Source organism: Leopardus geoffroyi, chromosome B3 (assembly GCF_018350155.1).
Source record: "Leopardus geoffroyi isolate Oge1 chromosome B3, O.geoffroyi_Oge1_pat1.0, whole genome shotgun sequence".
Lineage (NCBI taxonomy): Eukaryota > Metazoa > Chordata > Mammalia > Carnivora > Felidae > Leopardus > Leopardus geoffroyi.
The window spans coordinates 53,471,417-53,493,400 of NC_059337.1; the positions used below are offsets into that span (position 1 = coordinate 53,471,417).

The 21,984-nt window shown below is 38.1% G+C and overlaps 1 long non-coding RNA gene across 4 annotated transcripts in view; it reads left to right on the top strand.

Moving 5' to 3' along the window:
* LOC123583026 overlaps positions 1–21,984 on the top strand; it is an 89,556-nt gene that overhangs the window by 57,078 nt on the left and 10,494 nt on the right. Inside the window, exons 4-5 of one of the 4 annotated variants that reach the window (XR_006704709.1) lie at positions 10,380–10,429; positions 12,839–12,853. The exons of the other annotated variants lie outside the window; for them this stretch is intronic. This is a non-coding gene — a long non-coding RNA (uncharacterized LOC123583026). Of the gene's footprint in view, positions 1–10,379; positions 10,430–12,838; positions 12,854–21,984 lie in introns of those variants that run through there. 4 annotated transcript variants of the gene reach the window in all.

The following is a 21,984-nucleotide window of genomic DNA, read 5'->3' on the forward strand; positions in this document are numbered from 1 at the left end:
AGAGAGTAGATCATTCCAGGGTTTTATAAAGCACAGAAGCAAAACTAACATGCCATTTTCCAGAGTTGGGGAGTTACTGACCTGGCTGTGACTTTGGTGAATAAAAGAAAATAAGGCTGGGTTTAGATCGTAGAGGATCTGAAACCAGGAAAGAAGTTTGTTCTTTGTACAGCAGAGAGGGTATCAGTCAGGCTCTGCTTGCAAGCATCAGAAACTAACTATGGCAAACTTCAAGAGAAGAGTTTATAGGATAAATATCAGAAGCCCCAGAAGGCTGGAGAACCAGGTCTGGAAATATTAGAAAGCAAAGTGACCTCTGAGGACTAAAAAGCAGGAACCAGAAGGATGGCTAGGGTGAATGAATATCCAATCATATTTGATCTCTTTATTACACTGCTAAGGATTCAAATAGATGGATAGAGAGTTTCAAAGCCCTAGCTTGGGTCCTTCTCATTGCTGAAGAAGCTGAGTACTGGATTAGTAGTTTTTCCAGACTGACAAGAGATAATTCCCCCAAAAGAATTGAGGTGTGAAGGAGAAATAAGTGCCGAGCAGCCAAAAGACAATGAAATCTCACTATTGGCACCATTAGCAGCTTAGAGGAAGGTAGCAATATGATGAACACAGTGCTATAGGGAGATTTGGCAATTTGCAAATGGACTAGAGGAATGAAAACCTAAAGGTGAGTGTGGAGGGTGAACAGGTAGAGCACAGAGGATTCTTAAAGCAGTGACAATACTCTACATGATACTATAATGATGGATACATGTCATTATACATTTATCCAGACCTCTAGAATGTACACCACCAAGAGTGAACCCTATTGTAAGCTATGAACTTTGAGTAATTATGATGTGTCAGTGTGGGTTCTTCAATTGTAACAAATGTATCACCCTGGTTGGGGATGTTGCTAATGGAGGAGGCTATGCATACCTGGAGGCAGGGAGCATATGGGAACTCTCTATACCTTCCCTTCAATTTTGCTGTGAACCTAAAACTGCTCTTAAAAAATAAAGTCTTTTGGGGCACCTGAGTGGCTCAGTCAGTTAGGCATCCAACTTCAGCTGAGGTCATGATCTTGCAGTTCATGAGTTCAAGCCCCACATTGGGCTCACTGCTGTCAGCAAAGAGCCTGCTTCAGGTCCTCTGTCCCCCTCTCTTTGCCCCACCCCCACTTGCACTCTCTCAAAAATAAATAAACATTAAAAAAATAAAGTATTTTTATAAAAACAAGAACAAAAAACTAAAGGCAGAGAGTGAGTTCTTTAGGTTTAGAGCATGGCACTGAGAATAAGATAGCAATGATGTTCACAGTAAAAACAAGAAGTCTCAATAACTACCTAGATGCTATGGACAAGGAGAGGAAAGAGTCAAAGAAGACCATAAATGCTCCTCTTGAGACTGGAGGAATGATGGTTGTAGATGTAAGAAAGCTTAGAAAGAGAGCAGTACCTAGGATGGAGAGGAAGAGAATGCTCATGGTGTTGACTTTGGAAAATGTTCACTAGGAAGTAAGAAAACTAGGTAGTCCAAGAGGACTTGGTTGGAGATACAGATGTAGGAGGATTTGGCATAGAGAAGACAATTTAAGTCAGATGGAGCTTTCTTACAGAGAGATATGTAAAATGGTGAGCAGAAATTGTGAAGATTTCCCTCTAAAATGTGAAAGGAAAAAAAAAGAAAAGAAAGAACCCCCCCCCAAAAAAAGAATCAGTAGAAGAGGTTTTGGGAATTTAGAATGAGAACTTTGCATTATGAACTTTTCACCATGAGCGGTATTACATTTTTCCATTTTTATTCCTCATCCCATTTTCTCCCTCTACCCCCAACACCCACTGTAATTATGTGTCCATAAATATGCGTATATTCCTGTAAAATATGTGGGGTTTGTGGAGTTTGTGTGTTTGAATGTAAATAAGTGGCATTTGCTGTAGAACTCATTGTGTTATTTTTTCACTTACCACATCATGTTGCTCTAAGTACAAGAAAGCCAAATTCCTCTTTAGAAATGTCTGCAACAGCTTACATTTCTACCAGCAGATCACAAGAACTCCCATTTCTACACATTTTTGCCAATAGTTGGTAATATCCAATTTTTGCAAAATTGTTATATATAAAGTTGTATCTTCTTGATTAATTTTTTCTAAAGAGTTTGAATATCTCTTAAGATTTCAAGTTTCTCGTTCAATAAACTGTTTGATTGTATCTTTTGCCCATTTTTTCTACGTTTCCTTTTATTTGTTGATTTCCAGGAGTATTGTTTATATTCTAGAGCTGTGCAGTCCAAAATAGTAACTACTAGCCACTAATCATTAACTATTCAGACATGAGCTACTGGGTCCATGAAGTATGGCTAGTCCAAATTGACATGCACTGTAAGTGTAAAATGCACACCAAATTTCAAAGATTCAATACCAAAACAATGTAAAATATCTCAATAATTGTATATTGATTTTATGTTAAAATAATATTTTAGATGTATTGTGTTAAATAAAATTATTGTTAAAATTAATTTCACCTGTATATTTTTGCTTTTTATAATGTGGCTACTAGAAAATTTAAAATTACATATGTGACTCACATTGTGGCTTGCATTATATTATGATTAGGTATGTTTTTCTAGATATTCTTAGTTGGCTTTAGACACTGAAAATATCTTCTCTATTCTGTCCTCCTTCTTAAGTTCGTTTATAGTGTCTTTTGTGAAATCCATCCATTTTTCACGAGGCCACCACATTACACACTCTGGGGGAGGTATTCACATCAGGATCTATGTGAATGGCCCACCCTGGAGTTGTGCAGGGGATAACATATGCAGCCATACATAATGCTGATGTTTTGCTTTGTGAATTGCACTTTGTGTCTTGTTTAAGAAGTCCTTCCCCACAACCTGATCACAATGATATTTTCCTTGTATTATTTTTATAATTTAAGAAGAAACACAGGATGGTGTTGTATCATAAAGAAGCCATTAAAGACAGTGGTTTATAATGCCAAAAATATGCAGAGTTCAGCCAAAAAGGATGATGATAGAGGAAATAATTATGTTGGGTTTTATGATTTTGACAGCAGTGTTATCTTTCTAATTATGTTTTGTATAGGCAAATGTTAAAATTTGCATTCCAAAGAGCATGTTAACAGATGGTGAGGAAGGCAGTCCACAAGCCTGCTGAATGACAGGCTAATTCCAGTTTTTAGTCTAAATATCTGCTGAAATTAATTCTCACGATAGGCAAATAAGCCTGATATGGATCATACAGAATTGGCTGTAATTGTGAAGATTATTAGACAATGTTTGGATTTCTGCTTATATTATTCTGAAACATCATTTTGGGCATCTCACTTGCTTACTCTGGAAAGTCAACATATCTCTATTCCCTGTCAGATCAAATCCAAGCTACTCAAATCTGTCAGTAGAGACACCTATAAACTGGCCCTATCCTGTTTCCCATGCCTCATCTCCCCAACAGATTGTATATTCCACACAGTTAGGGACCATGTCTTACACTCATACTTCCTCATCAACATCCTGGAATATGTTAAAAACTGCAGCATCAGAGTAATAGGACACTATGTTTCTTAAGTCAACTAAAATTCAGTAAACTATTTGAGCAAAGGCTCTGTGCTAAATTTATTTGAGCAACTGTTTTCAATCGCTTCTCGGCCTTTTGGCTAAGATCAAGTGGAGCAACTGTTTTCACCTTGAAGTAACTCACCTGACCTCATACAAAGAAAAAAGCTAATGGCAGGAGCAAGTAGAAAATAACATGTTCAAAATGAGATATCAAATGGTAAGGTATTGAAAAGTTGAGGTCGACCTCAGAACTGCTAATATGCCCATTACAAACCACAGAAATATAGGTTTGCAGTAATAAGATTGTAGTCTTCTTTAAACCCTTTAATTCAAGAAAGAGGCTGAAAGGTTACAAAAAAGTCAAAGGTAATGAGGATAGACTCACATCAGACTAAGTTTAGGATGTTTATGGATTCAGGTAATTTATTCTTGATTAATCCTAGGAATTCCACCTCACTTTAGGTGTTAACACTTACTGGAATTTATAACAGTTAAGTCCAAATTAAAAGCTGACCCTTCTTTTTACTCAGCCCCCAGCCATAGGCTTAATTATGATTGTGTGAATGTGTAATTTTCATTTTGAAGAGTTTGTGATACTTGTGGTACAAGTCTGGGCATTATGTTAAGAAAACCAAATGTTTTTGATCCATCTCATGACAGTTATAACATCAGTGTCTCCTGGAAAACTTTGCAGAGACAAGAATTTGTCTATCAACGTTATATATGACATTTAATAGAAATGTATTTCCCAAGGCCAAATTGAAAGTTACACACTTTTTAAAATTCAGCTGTGATTTTTTTTTTTTTTTTTCTAAAGTCAGTTATGGTTGTCCAGGTCCACTCCTGCTTCTGGATACATTCTTCTTGCTAAAGTACATTCTCTGGTGGTTTTTTCATCAAGCACCTATGGATAACAAGCTCTCTTAGTATTTGTACATATGAAAAAGTCTTTTGCTCTTACTCTTCAATGATGATTAATCATGGTATAGAGTTTTATTTTGACAACTATTGAAAATGAAAGTATACATTCACACAATCATAATGAAGCCTCAATACATTGAAGGTATTATCTCTGTTTTCTGGGATTTGTTTTGCTGATAAGGAACCTGATTGTTTTCCTCTCTTGTCAATCTTCTGTTTTAGAAGACTTTTTCATTGATATTCTACCATTTCACTAGGAGGTATTTAGATGTTAATTTTTTAAAAATATAGTTCAAACATAAATGTATTCTTTTTTTTAAGTTTATTTATTTATTTTGAGAGAGAGTGCAAGCAGGGGAGGGGCAGAGAGAAAGGGAGAGGGAATCAGCATAGAGGCTGATGTGGAGGTTGATCTTATGGACTGCAAGATCATGACCTGGGCCGAATTCAAGAGTCAGACGCTTACCAACTGAGCCACCCAGGCACCCCACATCAATGTACTCTTAATGGATTTTATATTTTTTATCTGAGAGTTTCCCTTCAGCTAGAATTATATGTTGTCCTGTGAGCAGCAGGGTGATGGGAGCCTCTGTATGAGATGGTTTCATTGTTACTCATTTCTGAACCCTATGGGTTTCATATATTTTTATATTTGTTTCTTGGCTTTAGGAAGTCCACATTTAAAAAAAACTTTTTTTTAATGTTTATTTTTGAGAGAGAGAGAGACACAGACAGAGACAGATTGTGAGTAGGGGAGGAGCAGAGAGAGAGGGAGACACAGAATCTGAAGCAGGCTCCAGGCTCTGAGCTGTCAGCACAGAACCCAACGCATGGCTTGAACCCACAGACCATGAGATCATGATCTGAGCCGAGGTAGGACGCTCAACCAACTGAGCCACCCAGGTGCCCTGTGGATAGTCCACGTTTAGGGTAACTCCCACTCTGAGTAGTCCCTGAGGTCTCCTTCACTTGCACGTTGTTCTATTTCTATCCATGGCAAATTGGCTCACATTTGCAACAACTCTTGGCCTTCGGGCTTACTGATCCCCACTTGAGGACAGCGTAGTAATTTCACAGCTCCCTCAGGTCCCATACCTAGATTTGCCCAACTCAAAGGCATAGGTCAGTTTGTTTCCTCCTAGTGGACAACAAGGCTTCAGCTCCTTTTACCTGCTATGTCTCTATAGGTTTCCAGAGAATTTTCTTTCCTGCTTTTGAGCTTGGGTATATATTCCTTAAGTTAGTATTATTTTTTTAATCCAGCATTTGTGTGTATGAAGTGGGCAAAAAAGATTGTATTCAGTTCACCATCTTAACTGAATTCTTCCACATTACCTTCTCCACTTCAGTACAGATAATCTTAAAACTACAGAGTAGATCAAGAACAAATGTTAACTGGGGCTTTCTTGCCTTGCCATGCTAGAAGTTCCTAGCTATCAAAGCCCTCAAAACAAAATTGGAAGACTTTTCCTTTTTAGGACCACCATAAAATTTGAAAACATCCTATTAAAAATGATAGTGGTATAATAGTGGAAGCATGCAAAAGTGTTATCTTGGCAATTATAGATGGGTTCAAGTGGAAAATTGGTCTAGGAGCAAAAGATTTCTGAGATCAATCATTTAATTCTGATTATTTCTGCTAGTGAAGACCAAAATAAAAGAGAATAAAAGCTAATCCTTCCATCAAAATTAATGCAATTAAGAGTAGTCTTTTGTTGAAGCACTGATGAGATCATGTCTAGTCCAAGCAGAAGCCTGTCAATCTTACTGTGGTTTACGTTTAATCAGATCTTTGTTTTCAAGTGCACAAATAATAGAACTCAATCTAAGATTTACACATTGCTGACTCAAATGTCATTAACTAGAAGCTTTGAAGTTTTGCCTGCTGGTCCATTGAGCATGTGGACTTGTGATCTGCATAAAGTTTATCAAAAAATTTCTTGACAATATTTATAAATCAAAGAAATACAAACTAAGAAGGTTTTGATGTACAATTATATACCCATAAAACTAAAAAAACTTAAAAAAATGCACAAGACTGTAGTAAAATCTATATTCAAATCTTGCTGACAAACTCCTACAATTCTTCTGAAAAGTAATATGGCAACATAGGTAGCAAAAATCATAATATTTATTTCTTGAAATAATTAAGGCCACTTCTGACAGTTTATGCTATGGAAATAATTCAACAGAAGATTAAAACTATGTACATAAGGCTGTTTACATGTAATAGTAAACAACCAGAAACAAGTTAAAAGTTAACACTCCTTTAAGTTTCAAGCCATGTTAAGTAATTGTGGTTTACCGAGAGATAACAACATGGCTTGTAGGAATAGCAAACAGTTCCAGAACCAGAATGTCTTAACATATAAGACATTAACTTGTATTCTCATCATCAGCACAACATTAACCTCTCAATCCCAATTCTGGTACTCCACTTTTAAGGAGATTTGAATACTGTTTAACTCTATTTCTGCTATTCCCACAACTACCAAGTTATTTCTTTTGGATGTCAACTTCAAATGCCCTCAAAAAGACTATCTGATTGTTTTGGACATTCACTATGCAATATTGGAGGTCTTTGTTGGGCAGAGCTTTTACAAAAGATTATATATATCATAGATATCTGACTAGAGTCCAATATTAGGTCCTGGACCACTTAGTAGTAGCAAGGATACTAAAGTTGTATGATGCATTTTTTTTCTTTAATCTTGAAGGTACATTATTTTTGTAACCTAAAAGATAAAGTAAGAAGTTTCTTCATAAACAGTACTTAGTTATACACCTAATACAAGTTGCCCTTAACTTTTCATTTTAAAATAAAAACATGGGGGCGCCTGGGTGGCTCAGTCAGTTGAGCATCTGACTTTGGCTCAGGTCAGGATCTCGCAGTTCGTGAGTTTGAGCCCCACAGCAGGCTCTGTGCTGATAGCTCAGAGCCTGGAGCCTGTTTCAGATTCTGTGTCTCCCTCTCTCTGCCCCTTCCCCGCTCATGCTCTGTCTCTCTCCATCTCTCATAAATGAATAAACATTAAAAATTAAAATAAAATAAATGAAATAAAATAAAAATAAAAACATGATTCAGCATGATTCATATTTATGGAGAGACTTCTGAAATCAGGAAAGGTCATAGTCCAGCAGAGAGAGACTTCATTACATAACAACTACTGAGATTGTATAACAAGGAAATATGGTGCATTCATTTCTCATTTCATGGATCTTAATAAATCTGTTCTTGATATGAATCCTCAAACTGTAGGTATAGGAAAAGACAAACATTTGTTAGATAGAAAGGATGCCAAGGGAGATTTACCCACACTGCATCAAAGTAAAACATGTCTAGAAAAGAATTGTCCAGGGTATGGATGAGCAAGATGAAAAGAAAATTTATGAAAAATATTAAGTATGAACAAGGCAAGATAAAAGAAAACACAAAGCAACTATGCACATATACTCAGCAAAGAAAACAGTAATAAGGAAAGGAACATGGCACACCATATGTGGTCTGGAAACATAAAGAACAGAAAAAATGCAAGAGTTCTCTGTGCTGGCATGTTTATGATAAGATAAGAACTTATTATAAAATGAAAACAAATGAGATCTGTAAAAGAGAATTACAAAACAAATTAAGACTGTGTTAACCAGTGTTCAATCAGGAGCCAGAAACCATTAGTTATTTTAACCAAAGGAGTTAAAGAATTGTTATCTAGTTACTGAAGAATCAAAAAAGAAAAACAGAAAGATCAGATACAAGAGATATATATATTAGATATAAATATAGATGTAGATATAGAGATACAGATTCATTGCAAAAAGGAGTTTCACCCCAGGGGTGGGGAACAAAGAGAAGAGGTTGGAATAATTAAAACTTAGAAGATTTGGTGGTGGGGGCGGGGGGGGATCTGCCTGTATGCTGACAGTGTGGAGCTTGCTTGGGATTCTCTCTCTCCCTCTCTGTCTGCCCCACCCCTGCTTCCGTGGTGCTCTCTCTCTCTCTGTCTCTCTCTCTGTCTCTCTCAAAATAAATAAACTTGAAAAAAAAAAGTCCCTAACAGAGAGAAACTGGCAAAGCAGAAATGTGGTATGCATGGTCCCAGCTCTGGCATCTCAAATAACAGGAGTGGGTGTGGAGGTAAGAGACAATATTTAATAACTGGCACAAGAACCAAACCAGTATAATTATGGAATTAATAAAATTGGAACATCAAGAAACAAATCTAAGGACAGTTTATTTTGCTCACCCTATATACCCAGTGCCTACCACAGTGCCTGGCCCATTCCAGCACCCAATAAATATTGAAACAATGAATGAATGAATGCTCTGACACCCAGACCCAACTCACATGGTTTTTTTTAAGGCACAATTCGTTCTTTGTTTGTTTGTTTCTCATCCCAACAGGTGCCCTCCTCAATGCCCATCACTCACTTTCCCCTCTCCCCCACCCCCCATCAACCTTCAGTTTGTTTTCAGTAGTTAAGAGTCTCTTACAGTTAAGTCATAGTTGATCCTAACATGAAATTGCTTGAACTGCTTTTTCGCTCTTTTCTGTGAAAATGGCTTCTCCTTTTATGCTGGTGGATGTTATAGCCAGCAGAATTGCCATCAGTTACAGGCTAGAGCTGAATAACCAAAACAGACCATATCAGAAACTTGGAATCATCCTCTGTATCAAGAGAGACATGAAAACAAGTGAAATGCAGTCTCTAACAATAGCCTATGACATGCTCACACTCTATACTGTCAGTCATGAATCTTACTATAGAATGTATTTCAAAATTTTTTTCTGTAGTATTCTTTGCCTTCATTCTAATATCATACTACTCTTTGTTTTTCCTGAAGTATGATTTGCACTGTTTATTACTACCAATGCTATTTTCTTCTTTTTCTTCTTTCTCTTCTTCTTCTTCTTCTTCTTCTTCTTCTTCTTCTTCTTCTTGTATGTAACATTAGTGTGTCTTGCAGAAGAAACAATAAGTAATCAAGGGCTTCTTTCATGGATTTTTTATGTGTACTTTTAATCCTTATGAAGTTTTTGTGTCATTCCAGTGTATTCCCTGTGTTCAGGTTTAAAACCAAATTTCACTGGAATGTATAAACTGTCACAGTTAAAGGAGTGTTTCACTGTTTTATAATGATAACTTTCATAGCATAGAATCCATTGAGTGTTTGGATCTGTGTCCTTACCTGTTCAGAAGAATAACAAATCAGAAGTCATAGTTTTCATATTTATTGTTTTTCACCTTCCTATAATTCATACAAATCCTGCTGACTTTGAACTTAAAAAAAAACGTAAATGAATCTTGTTATTTTTTACTTTAAAGTTCTCCTGTGGCAAATCTGTTGTGAACTGGGATATGTTGACATAGGTGATTACTGGAGCATATTTGCACCAAAAAAACTCATCACACTCAAATATGCAGCTGCATATTAGCAGGTGGTAATTTTAGAGGAAAGGAAGGCTAATAAAAGAAGAATAGGCTGGTGGGGGAGGAAATATCTAGATAATTTTAACACCTTCAACCACAATTACCAGATAAAGATCATTTATCTCAATTCTTGAGAGAACAGGGATACAGACTACTGGAACTATCTCTCAAGGTTGTCTGCCATTGCACCACTGGTGAAGGATAGACACTGGCATAATAATGAACTGTTGGGGTGCCTCGGTGGCTCAGTCAGTTAGGCATCTGACTCTTGATTTCAGTTCAGGTCACGCTCTCACAGTCATGGGATTGAGCCCCGCTTTGGTCTCTGCTCTGACAGCACTAAGCCTGCTTGGAATTCTCTATCCCTTTCTCTCTGCCCCTCCCTTGCTCTCTCTCTCTCTTTCTCTCTCAAAATAAAAAAATAATAATAGTTATGAACTGTTGATTTTTCTGACAGACAAGAAAGCCCTCAGACCACTTGAAGATCACCATTTCAGAACTTTTATGGTAAGATATAGCTCACCTTTGGGGGCAAGGACTCTATTATGTTTAATGCTATACCCCCAATACTTAGAACAATGCCTGGAGCATACTCAGTGCCCAGTAGACATTATTTTTTCTCTCTTATTTTTATTCTTTTGCTAGTAGACTTTAAGTTTCATTTTCTGCTTTGGTTTCACAGCTTCTTGAAAGGTAGGGCTATGAGAAAGCTATCATCCAAAGAACTCATAATTCTTTACATCATATATCAAATCCATGAGCTACTCATCAAATGTTTTGTTATTGAACAAAATCCAAGAAAAATAAAAAATATTTCAATATTATTAATGATGTGTTTTAAAAGTTTTAGTGTCAACTATACTCAAATAAAAAAATTTTTAAACAAACAACAATTTGTTTTTAGCAAAAAATAGGTAGTGATAAAAAACATTGGCCCAAGAAAACTATATGACAGTTCCTCAAAATATTAAACATATTTTGAGTTTAACATATAATCCAACAATTCCACTTCTGGATAAATATCCAAAAGAATTGGAAGCAGAGACGTGAGCAGATATTTGTTTATTAATGTTCATAGCAGCATTCTTCACAATAGCCCAAAGGTGGAAGCAACTCAAATATCTGTCAAAAGATAAATGGATTTTTTAAAATGTGGTATATACATAGGCAATGGAATATTATTCAGCTTTTTAAAAGAATGAAGTTGTGACACATGCTATAACATGGGTAAACCCTGAAGACACTGTGCTAAGTGAAATAAGCCAGTCACAAAAAGACAAATATTACATGATTCTACTTATAGGTATAACATACCACTTACGAGGTAGCTAGAAATACTCAAATTTATAGAAACAGAAAGTAGAATGGTGGTTGCCAGAGACTTGAGGAAAGAAGATGAAGGGCACTTACTATTGTTTAATGAGTATGAATTTCAGTTTGGGAAGATGAGAATGTTCTAGAGATAAATGAATGGTTCATAACAATGTGAATACATTTCATATCAGTGAACTGTACACTTAAAAGTGGTTAAAATGGTCAATTTTATGTCATTTATATTTTACCATAATAAAAAAATTTTGACAAAAACTCTTAAAGAATATTGGTCATTAGAAAGTATCTTATCTGGTATCATTTTAGCTCATGTAATTGCATTATTATTTCAAATGAATTAATAAATGCTTTTTAGGGGCGCCTGGGTGGCGCAGTCAGTTGAGCGTCCGACTTCAGCCAGGTCACGATCTCGCGGTCCGTGAGTTCGAGCCCGCGTCGGGCTCTGGGCTGATGGCTCAGAGCCTGGAGCCTGTTTCCGATTCTGTTTCTCCCTCTCTCTCTGCCCCTCCCCCGTTCATGCTCTGTCTCTCTCTGTCCCAAAAATAAATAAACGTTGAAAAAAAAAAATTAAAAATAAATAAATAAATAAATAAATGCTTTTTAAATTTCCCCACTTTAATTGCTAATATGGGAAATAGTCATAGATAAAACCCACATAAACAAAAGCTCCTTGGGGTCCTCAATATTTTTTAAGAGTGTAAAGGGGTCCTGAGACCCAAAAGTTTGAGAATCACTGGTCTAGTTTATAGGGTGATTGGACTAACCTCATTAAGATGCTACCAAACTGAGGCGTCTGGGTAGCTCAGTCAGTTAAGCACCTGACTTTGGCTCAGGTCATGATCTCACGGTTTGTGGGTTCAAGTCCCACATTGGGCTGTGTGCCGACAACTCAGAGCCTGGAACCTGCTTTGGATTCTGTGTCTCCTTCTCATTCTCTCTCCCCGCCTTACCTGCTCATGCTCTCTCTGTCTTTCAAAAATAAATAAATGTTAAAAAAAAAAAAAAACTTTAAAAAAAAGATGCTAGCAAACTGACACTTCTGTCCCAAAATTCTATTACCTCAGGTTTATCAAGGTTTAGCTAACCTGTTCTAAATTCAGATACCCCAAATTGCCTGTGAACGTAAACAGTTGTGTCAAATGTGGGTTAAGTAATGCTTGTTGATAAATAATTCTGAATCTGCAGACTTCTGGGCCTGACCTCATTGCTACTAGATCAAAATTCATGCCTGCACACAGAGGGTGGTAATTGAGTATCCTAACACAAATTAAGGGTTTGGAAGAAATGTACTCTTTAATTGTGCACCTTATCTATTCTGTGGTCACTTAAATATAACCCACTAACTATAGAGTTCTTAGTCTACTTAGACGTGCAATTTAAAATTCATTATCCAGCAGTATAATTCGCAAAGACTGTGTAAAGACTGGTTATGCAAGAGTGACATCAGAGATATAGTCATAATTTAAGGTGGGTCACTCAGTCTTCTCTTTAGCTGGTATGACCGTTTTTGCTTTCTGAATGATCCCTAAGAACAGATGTTACTGGTAAATGCTGACTGCAATGCAATGTCTTCTTCCTTCACAGAAGATCGGGTCTTATCAAATCGCCTACTGGCATAGTGAGTAAAAACATAAACTTGGGAGGTAGACAGATCTGCATCTCAGACTCAGCTCAGGTAGTTACCAGCTGTGTGACCTCAGGTAAATTGAATACCCTCTTTAAAGCTCAGTTTAGTTATCAGTAAAATGGATACACTAATACTTTTATTCAACAGATTAAGTATTAAATTAAGTAATGGGTAAAAAGCAATTAACCCAGTGCTGAATTTATACTAAGCATCTGATCAATATTAGCTACTACTTCAGATACTATTACTGGCCTCATTACACTACTGAGCTAGTTCTATTAGAGTAAGTGCTAGAAACCAAAGGCCTTGTTATCATTTTTCTTCTCCCTTTAGGAAATGCAGAGACTGACAGGACTAGGTACTATAGAAGGGGAAAAGTGGGCACTCCTCTGTCTGTCCTCTAAAAGCAAAAGACAGCCAGAGGAAAGGATTAAGCCCAATCATGTCTCTTACAGCCCCATTTCATCAGTTCTTAAATGAATGTTTATTTCACAGTACAATACCTCTGCAATTGGGATTTGTGAGACATTGAAGGTATTGCATTGCCTAACAGGAAGGGTTTTTTCTTTCCTAATGCTGAATAAAACAATGGCAAATTTTACAATTCATAACATCTTAGATTCAATAAAATACAATAATTGAACTTCCTACTAAAAAGTATTAATAGCACCCAAATAACTCCCCAAAGTACACATTTTATCATTGTACTTACAATGCTATCTTCTGATCTGTCCTGCCAGCCCTCAGCCCTAACAAGCTTGTCATCTGGCCCACTTAGATTGGTTGAATGACTGCATGCATGGGCTTGATCTGACCTTATTCACCACTCATACTGTGAGTCTCTGAAAAAGTATAGCCAAAGGGAGTCTATTTCTCTTTTCTCGGAATCCAACAGTCTCTAATTATATAGTGTTGGTGTTGCTCATAATTGTTTCATGCGTGTGAATTTCATCTCAACAACTGTAGTGTGAGCATCTTGAGATAAGGACTGAGTCAGATAAACATTTTGCCTTCTCTATGGTCCTGGTGACACAGGGCATATTTAGTGATCAGTTGCCTGAAGGCTTTTTATGCTACATAAGAACATGTGACCGTAGTCTTACCAGTTTGACTCCCTTAGAATCTTGGGTAGGGGGTTGTCTAAATTTCACAAGCTACTCTAACATTTCAAATCACCAAGACCCTCTTCCTCTACCACTACTGGATGCTAATTGACCTTTTGTCTATTGATCAATAAAGTCAAACCTACAGTGAAAAAATTACAAACTATAGATTAGATGGTCTCTGGCAAAGCTGATACAGTCTGTGTACCACTCGTAGCTCTCTGATCCTTTTGATCAGTTCTGGGGGCCATCTTTCAGCTTCTGTTTGCTTTGTTTCCAATGAACTGCTTTGCCAGTACTGGCAGAAATTCAGAATTGCCTGAGGGGAAACATAGTCATTGATTGGTGCCTGAATATGAAAGCTGAGCTTTTTTTACTCAAGGCTGGATAAACCCTGAGGTATAAGTTGTGCTCCAGAGCTCCCCATAGGATCAGGCAAAGGCCAGGACCTCGTGAAATTATACTCAAGTGTGTCTCCTTTCCCCTCTTCCTGGTTATTTCCCCTACTTTCTTTTTAAGTGTGTCAGTGAGGCAACTAGGGTCTGGATTTGATGGTGTCTGAATTTTAACATGAAAATAAATGGGGGAAAAGTTTTATGTTCCATGATTTAAAAGTTTACAGTATAGTAAATCCTTGTTCTTCACCCTGGGTGATCATTCTTGAAACTCACAATGAGCAATATAAAACCATCAACAAAACCAGACCTGGAGAGTCCTTCTGCCCTGCCCTTTAGGAGAACACAGCTGCCCTAAGCAGAATGGGAATTAGGAAACAAAAAGATGGAAAACAATAAGAACTGACCAAACAACATTCCACAATCGATTCTCTTTTATTTACAAGTTATGTTTATTTAATTTTATGTTTGACAATGTCTGGCTTTTTTGCTGAGCATCTTAGTGGTTTTTTGGAACTAAAACAATGATGCAAAATGATTTGACTAATTCCCTAGTGCTGTACAACATACAGTCCATATTTTGGTAAAATGCTACAAGATTATATAATAGAAATGTGTCATCTAACAGGTCCCAATTTTTCTCTCATTGAATCTTTTGTAATGCTCTGGAATCTCAAAAAACAAATCTCAAAAAACAATAGGATCTATTCTAATGGATGGAACAGGTACACAAGATTATACACTTTGGGCTGATAGTTTCAAAAATTTGTTTCTGAATTCCTTAAGGCTCTTAGGTGTGGTAGATGGTAGTATGGATGAGGAGACAGCATGGTCCTTGAATGACAGAACTCTGAAACTGTATTCTGTTCTTCTCTTTTACGACCTTCAGCAAGTTGTTTAATCTTCCTGAACTTTCGTTTCATTTTCTCAATAAGACTGTTGTAAAGAAATGAATGAGATAATATGCATAGGCATACCTTGTTTCATTGCACTTTGCCTTATTGTGCTTTGCAGATATTGTGCTTTTTGCAAATTGAAGGTTTGTGGCAACCTTGTGTTAAGCAAGTCTATCAGAGTCATTTTTCCAACAGTTGTTGAACATTTCTTATCTCTGTTTCACAGTTTGATAATTCTCACAATATTTTACGTGTTTCCATTGTTATTGTATTTGCTATGCTGATCTGTGAACAGTGAATCTTTGATGTTACTATTGGAATTATCTTCGGGCACCATGAACTGTGCCCAGATAAGACAGTAAAGTTAATCATGAAATGCTGTGTGTATTCTATTCTGACTGTTACACCGACCTGGAACAGGTTTCTCTCCTTCTCATTGGGTCTCCCTAGTCTCTGAGACAACAATATTAAAATTAGGCTAATGAATATCTCTACAATGGCCTCTAAGTGTTCAAGGGAAAGAAAGAGTCTCACATCTCTCACTTTCAATCAAAAGCTAGAAATGATTAAGCTTAATAAGGAAGGCATAAATGCCAAGATAGGCTGAAAGCTAGGCCTCTGTGTCAAACAGCCAAGTTGTGGATGCAAAGGGAGAGTTTTTGAAGGAAATTACAAGAGCTACTCTAGTAAACTCATAAATGATAAGGAATATGGAAAAAGTTTTAGTGGTCTGGATAGATCATACTGATGAGGGAGCATAAGGCAAGCTGAGGACAAAGGACAAGCTAACAACACACACACCCCAAAACAAGGTGGGATATGTGTAATATTCCTCAGACAATCCCAACTACCCAAGAGCAAAGGAAATGAAAGAAAACAAATGGTTAATTGATAGAGATCATAGTTATGCAAGACGTGAGTCTCCATCAGTTTACACATGTCTTAGCAAATAAGAAAAAGGCGATCTGATAGCCTAATCCCCAGAAACCTATAGACTCAGTTTCCTGGAGCCCTAATATCACCCTCCCCTCCATAGCGATGTGAGGAACAAAGGCAAGAAGGAAACGGCAGGCAAAATTCAATCTCCTTATAACCTGAAGCCCATTGACAAATACTTGAGGCAAATACAGAGTGAAATATTTCTCCAGGAACCCCCTATAGTCATAATGTTAAATGCCTTACTAAAGGAAAAGCAACCTTAGCCTGACAATAGCTAAGCCTCCAGTATCTTATGAGTCTTCTTTAACATACAAAAATCGCTTTAGAGACTTCCTCTTGACTTTATCTCTCCCAACTCCATAATATATAAATGGTCACCCCTCACACTTAGAAAACAGCTCTTTCTGCCCATGGGTCCAGTCCCCTTGCTTTAATAAAATCACCTTTTGCACCAAAGATGTCTTCAACAATTCTTTGTTGGCTGTCAGCTCTAATCTGCACCAATCACTCTAAAACCCCATTAAAACCATCCATAACATTCTCTTAAGCCAAAGCCTAATCCAGAGCAAGACCCTAATTCTTCAATTCTATGAAGGATGAGAGAGGTGAGGGAAAAGTTTGAAGCTAGTAAAGGTTGGGTCACAAGATTTAAAGAAAACTTTTATGGGGGCGCCTGGGTGGCTCAGTCAGTTGAGCATCCAACTTCAGCTCAGGTCATGATCTCGCAGTACGTGAGTTCGAGCCCCGAGTGGGGCTTTGTGCTGACAGCTCAGAGCCTGGAGCCTGCTTCAGATTCTGTGTCCCCCTCTCTCTCTCCACCCCACCCCTGCTTGTGCTCTGACTCTCTCTGTCTTTCAAAAATGAATAAACATTAAAAAAAATTTAAAGAAAATTTTTATGTTGTATTTTCAAAACATAAAAGTGCAAGGTGAAGCAGCAAGTGCTGATGTAGAAGCTGCAGCAAGTTATCTAGATCTAGCTAAGAAGGTTAATGAAGATGGCTACACTAACCATTTTCAGTGTAGACAAAACAGTCTTCTACTGGAAGAAGATGCCATGTGTGACTTTCATAGCTGGAAGGAAGTCAGTATGTGACTTCAGGACTGATTCTCTTGTTAGGAGCTAACGCAGCTGATGATTTAAGCTGAAGCCAATGCTCATTGGCCATTCCAAAAATCCTAGGGCCCTTAAAAACTATGCTAAATCTACTCTGCCTGTGTTCTATCAATGGGACAACAAAGCCTGGATGACAGCACATCTGTATACAACATGGCTTACTGAATATTTTAAGCCCACTGTTGAGACTATTACTCAGAAAAAAAGATTCTTTTCAAAATATTACTGCTCATTGACAATGCATGTGGTCACCCAAGTTCTGACTGAGATGTACAACTAGGGTTGTTTTCATGCCTGCCAAAACAGCATCCATTCTTCAGCCCATGGACCAAGGAACAATTTCAACTTTCAAATCTTATTATTTAAGAAATACATTTCATAAGTCCATAGCTGCCATAGGTAGTGATTCCTCTGATTGATCTGGGCAAAATAAATTGAAAATCTTCTGGAAAGGATTCACCACTCTAGATGCCAATAAGAACATTTGTGATGAGGGTTAGCATTTTTTAGCAATAAAGTATTCTTTTTTAAAAATTTTTATTTATTTATTTATTTTGAGAGAGCCCTCATGATCAGGGGGAGGGCAGAGAGAGAGGGAGAGAGAGAATCCCAAGCAGGCTCAGTCAGCATGGAGCCCAACACAGGGCTTGATCCCACAAACCATGAGATCATGACTTAAGCCAAAATCAAGAGTCAGACACTTAACTGACTGAACCACCCAGGTTCCCTGCAATAAAGTATTCTTTAACTAAGGATGTACATTGGGTTTTAGACATTATGCTATTGCAGACTTAAGAGACTACAGTATAGTATAAACATAACTTTATATACATTGAGAAACCAAAAAAAATTCATTTGACTTGTTGTATTGCAGTATTTGCTTTATTGTAGTCATCTGGAAGCAAACCCACTATATCTCCATAAATAATACCTATCGTTGGTGGGGCAACTATTTGAGGTGTTAATCTCTATCTTGTTCTGGTAGCAGTAGGTATTTTTGCTTCCCCCATCCAAGGAAAGCAGCCAGGTCTGCCTCAGGGAGTGTCTAATAGCTTTAATGTTGTAAGGCCAAAATTAAAAGTTGCTTGATGCTCAGAACACAACAGTCTTGGAGATGATATAGCTATATTGTTCCAGTTGGCAGGAGACACCAAGAGTTGGGAGAATAAGAAGAAGGCAAAAACTAAAGAGAAAGCTATTTGGGAAACATATTTCTATGTTTAGGGGGATAGGTTTATGGGTTTCAAGAGATTCAAGGACATGTGCCTTACTTCCACACAGTAGTTGGAGCCATGGCCTCTTATAATGATGGCTGACTTAGTAGTGTGCTGCATCTCAGGGAACAAGATGGGTGACCTATACTTCAAGTGTCTCAATTTTAGATCCCTGGCCCAAGCCTTGCTTAAAATTAGTGGAATCACCCAACCACATGGACAGTATCACCTGTACACCTGGGTGAGACAAGCTCCCATGCTGCCTCCAACATTTTAGAAGTCCCTGCTTTGGCCTTCCATTGGCTGCATCCCTCCTTATGGGGCAAGAGGTCTACAAAGGACATGCACACCCAGAGCCCACACCTCACTCTTTTAGGCCATGCTTTACATACACGAGACCCCAGAATTCCCAGACCAAATTACTCTGAACTGCTTCCAAGTTCTGCACCAGTATCTTTCCAGTGTCCATCTTCCTGAAGACAGCTGTGCACCTGTGTGTACACCCTCACTTGAGGGAAAGTTAAAATGTGACCTTTTGTCAGAAGTGGGGATTGGCAAACAGAGTTTGTATGTGCAAGCTGGACAATATACACACATTTGTGCAAGTTCCCTTATTGGGCAGGACAGTGCTGGGGTGTGAAAAGAAAGAGGGCAAGCCACAGGTAGGACCAGGAGCCACCTTTCCTACATTGCCACATTCAGAACTTCAAGAAGTCCCCAATTTCTTAATTCAAAGCAGGCTTCCCAGCTTGTTACAAAATTATATTTATCAAGATAGAATGATAGAATCTAGTCTACTTAATAGTTTTTCAGCTTGATTTATAACTTTAAAATATTTAATATATGGCATACGAACCTCTATTTGTACTCTTGTTCTAGGCCATATAACTTTTAGGGGTGGCCTAGGACCATAAGGATTTGGATGACAGTTACCCAGGAGTGGTAGCTAATGCAGTCTGAAGACCAGAGGGCCTGTCTCATAATATTTTGGAGTGTGTAAGACCTGGAGAAGGTACAAGATACCCCTAATGAATCCCCCCCCCCAAATAAACATGACAAATTCTGGATTTCTCATCTCCTTTGTCCAAAGTGGCTCAGAGCTTGATTTAACTTCATTTAGAATAAAATAGGACAGGGATGTTGTCTGTCTCATTCACTGCTTTATCCCTATACACATGTTGAATGAGTGGATTCTTGCTCTCTGTTCAAGGGCCAAACTCATGCCTGCCATATGTATAAAGTACCTGGTTTTATGCTGTTACATATTTTTTTAATGTTTATTTATTATTGAGAGACAGAGAGAGACAGACCGTGAGCGGGGGAGGGGCAGAGAGAGAGGGAGACACAGAATCAGAAGCAGGCTCCAGGCTCTGAACTGTCAGCATAGAGCCCGACATGGGGCTCGAACTCATGAACCGTGAGATCATGACCTGAGCCGAAGTCGGACGCTTAACCAACTGAGCCACCCAGGCGCCCCTGTGTTGTTACATATTAAGTGTCACTGTCAGGTACTCAGTTTTCCCAAACACCATTTTTGTATGTAGCACCTATTTGTATGTAATTTATCAGATAAGCCTAGAATACCCTGTTGATTTACTAAATTGTTTTAGCACTGTTAGCACTGTCTGCCAGACCTAGACTACAATGTACCTCATGTGCTAAGTTTCTTCACTTCCTGATTGTCGTAAGTCCTCATCCAATTTTCTGACAGAGCCCCTATCTATTAAAAATTAAGAGTTTCTTGGGCCCTGAATGTGAATCCAATTCTGCTTCATAGACCACAGCCTTAAGGTTCTAGATCCTTTTCCATCTATATGTGACTTTCCTGCCTTCAGAGTATAGTTTTGTTCATTGGCCATGCCCACATTTAACATAGTACCTGCCTTCTCTCCTATTCTAGATGCAATTCCAGGGTTAGAAATCTGACTTACCAACATCACCAGCAGCAGGCATACTCATTGCTCTCTGGGCCAGAAAATGATGCTCCTACAGTCACCCTTCAGGACACTGTATTCAAGAGTTATAGAAAGAACAAGTTTGTCTAAAGCCATCTTTCTTAGCAGACTGAGCACTGAAGGGTACTGTTTTAAAGCTTTTTTTTTTTAATGTTGATTAATTTTTGAGAGAGAGAGAGAGAAGCAGAGAGAGAGAGAGAGGAAGACACAAGAATTCGAAGCAGACTCAGGCTCTGAGTTGTCAGTGCAGAGCCCGATGTGGAGTTCAAGCTCAGGAATTGCGAGATCATAACCTGAGCAGAAGTCAGTTGCTTAAATGACTGAGCCACTCAGGTGCCCCTGAAGCCTTTTTAAAGTCTCCATGTACCTCTGTGTTTCTCAGGTCTTGCCATTTGTAGACAATTTGCCTATTCTCAGAGAACCAAACACCATATGGTTTCTACCCTGTTGTGCTATAATCACAATTGTGGCTACGGTTTTTTTAGTCTGAGTTTGATCTTCCTTCGTGCATGTTCACCAGCTTAGTGATTTAGTCATGCTGAAATTCTACTAGTACCAAACTCAGTAAGTCCCCAATCTGGACATCGGAGGTTCCTTGAAGGCACTAACTGTGACTTTGGTTTGGTATCCCTAGCACTTAGTACCCCACCTGTCATGTAGTGTTGTTCAGTGAAATCCCTCCTAGGGAGAGGTTCTATCGAGAATATCAGAGCGTCTGAGTTTTACCCCACTTGCAAGTTAACAAGTTAGCTTGTCACAGTTTCATGGATGGTAGAAGGTATTAGACTCCTGGGTCAGAGACAAAAATAGTTTATTACTGACAGCAATATTAATAGCTACGTTATCTGCATTTTTTAAAGCCAGTTCCCCCAAACTTAGTTTCTACAAGGCAATGTGAATAGGGCCAGTTAACACCTGTACATGAAGAACTCTGAGCGTCGAGAAATTGAATCTTTGTTTTCCTGTGCAGAGTTTTATGGTTTTATTTAAAACCAATAAAACTTGCACAGGAACTGTCAATTTATTTTCTGCACTGTGTAGCCTGGCATTGGGATTGGTGACTTATGGCCCGCTGGGTTGCTCTTTCCAGGATGGCTTTGTGGTTCTTAGAGGAAACTCTGTAAGCAATCTCAGCACAGTACGATTTGTTGCATATCAGCAGCACTTCTAACTTTTGGAGATTGTAGACCAGAAACTTCCAGAAACCTCTAGGCATTTGCTTCATCTACTTGTTACTGCCATAACCAATGTTGGGCATCAATATCTGGCGCTTGAATCTTTTCTGTACCCTGTTGTCGCTGCCTCTGGGTTTCTGCCAGTTATGCTTAATTTTGACATAATTAGTCTGATGGTGCCAGATGAACTTTTTGTCTTCTTTTTGGACAATGTTGGGTTTCTTGGGCAATCTGAAAGCAGTCATGATGATGTGTTGGAGGTGGCTGCTATCTCCTTTGAATCTTTTATAGTGGGCAATCAACATGCCTG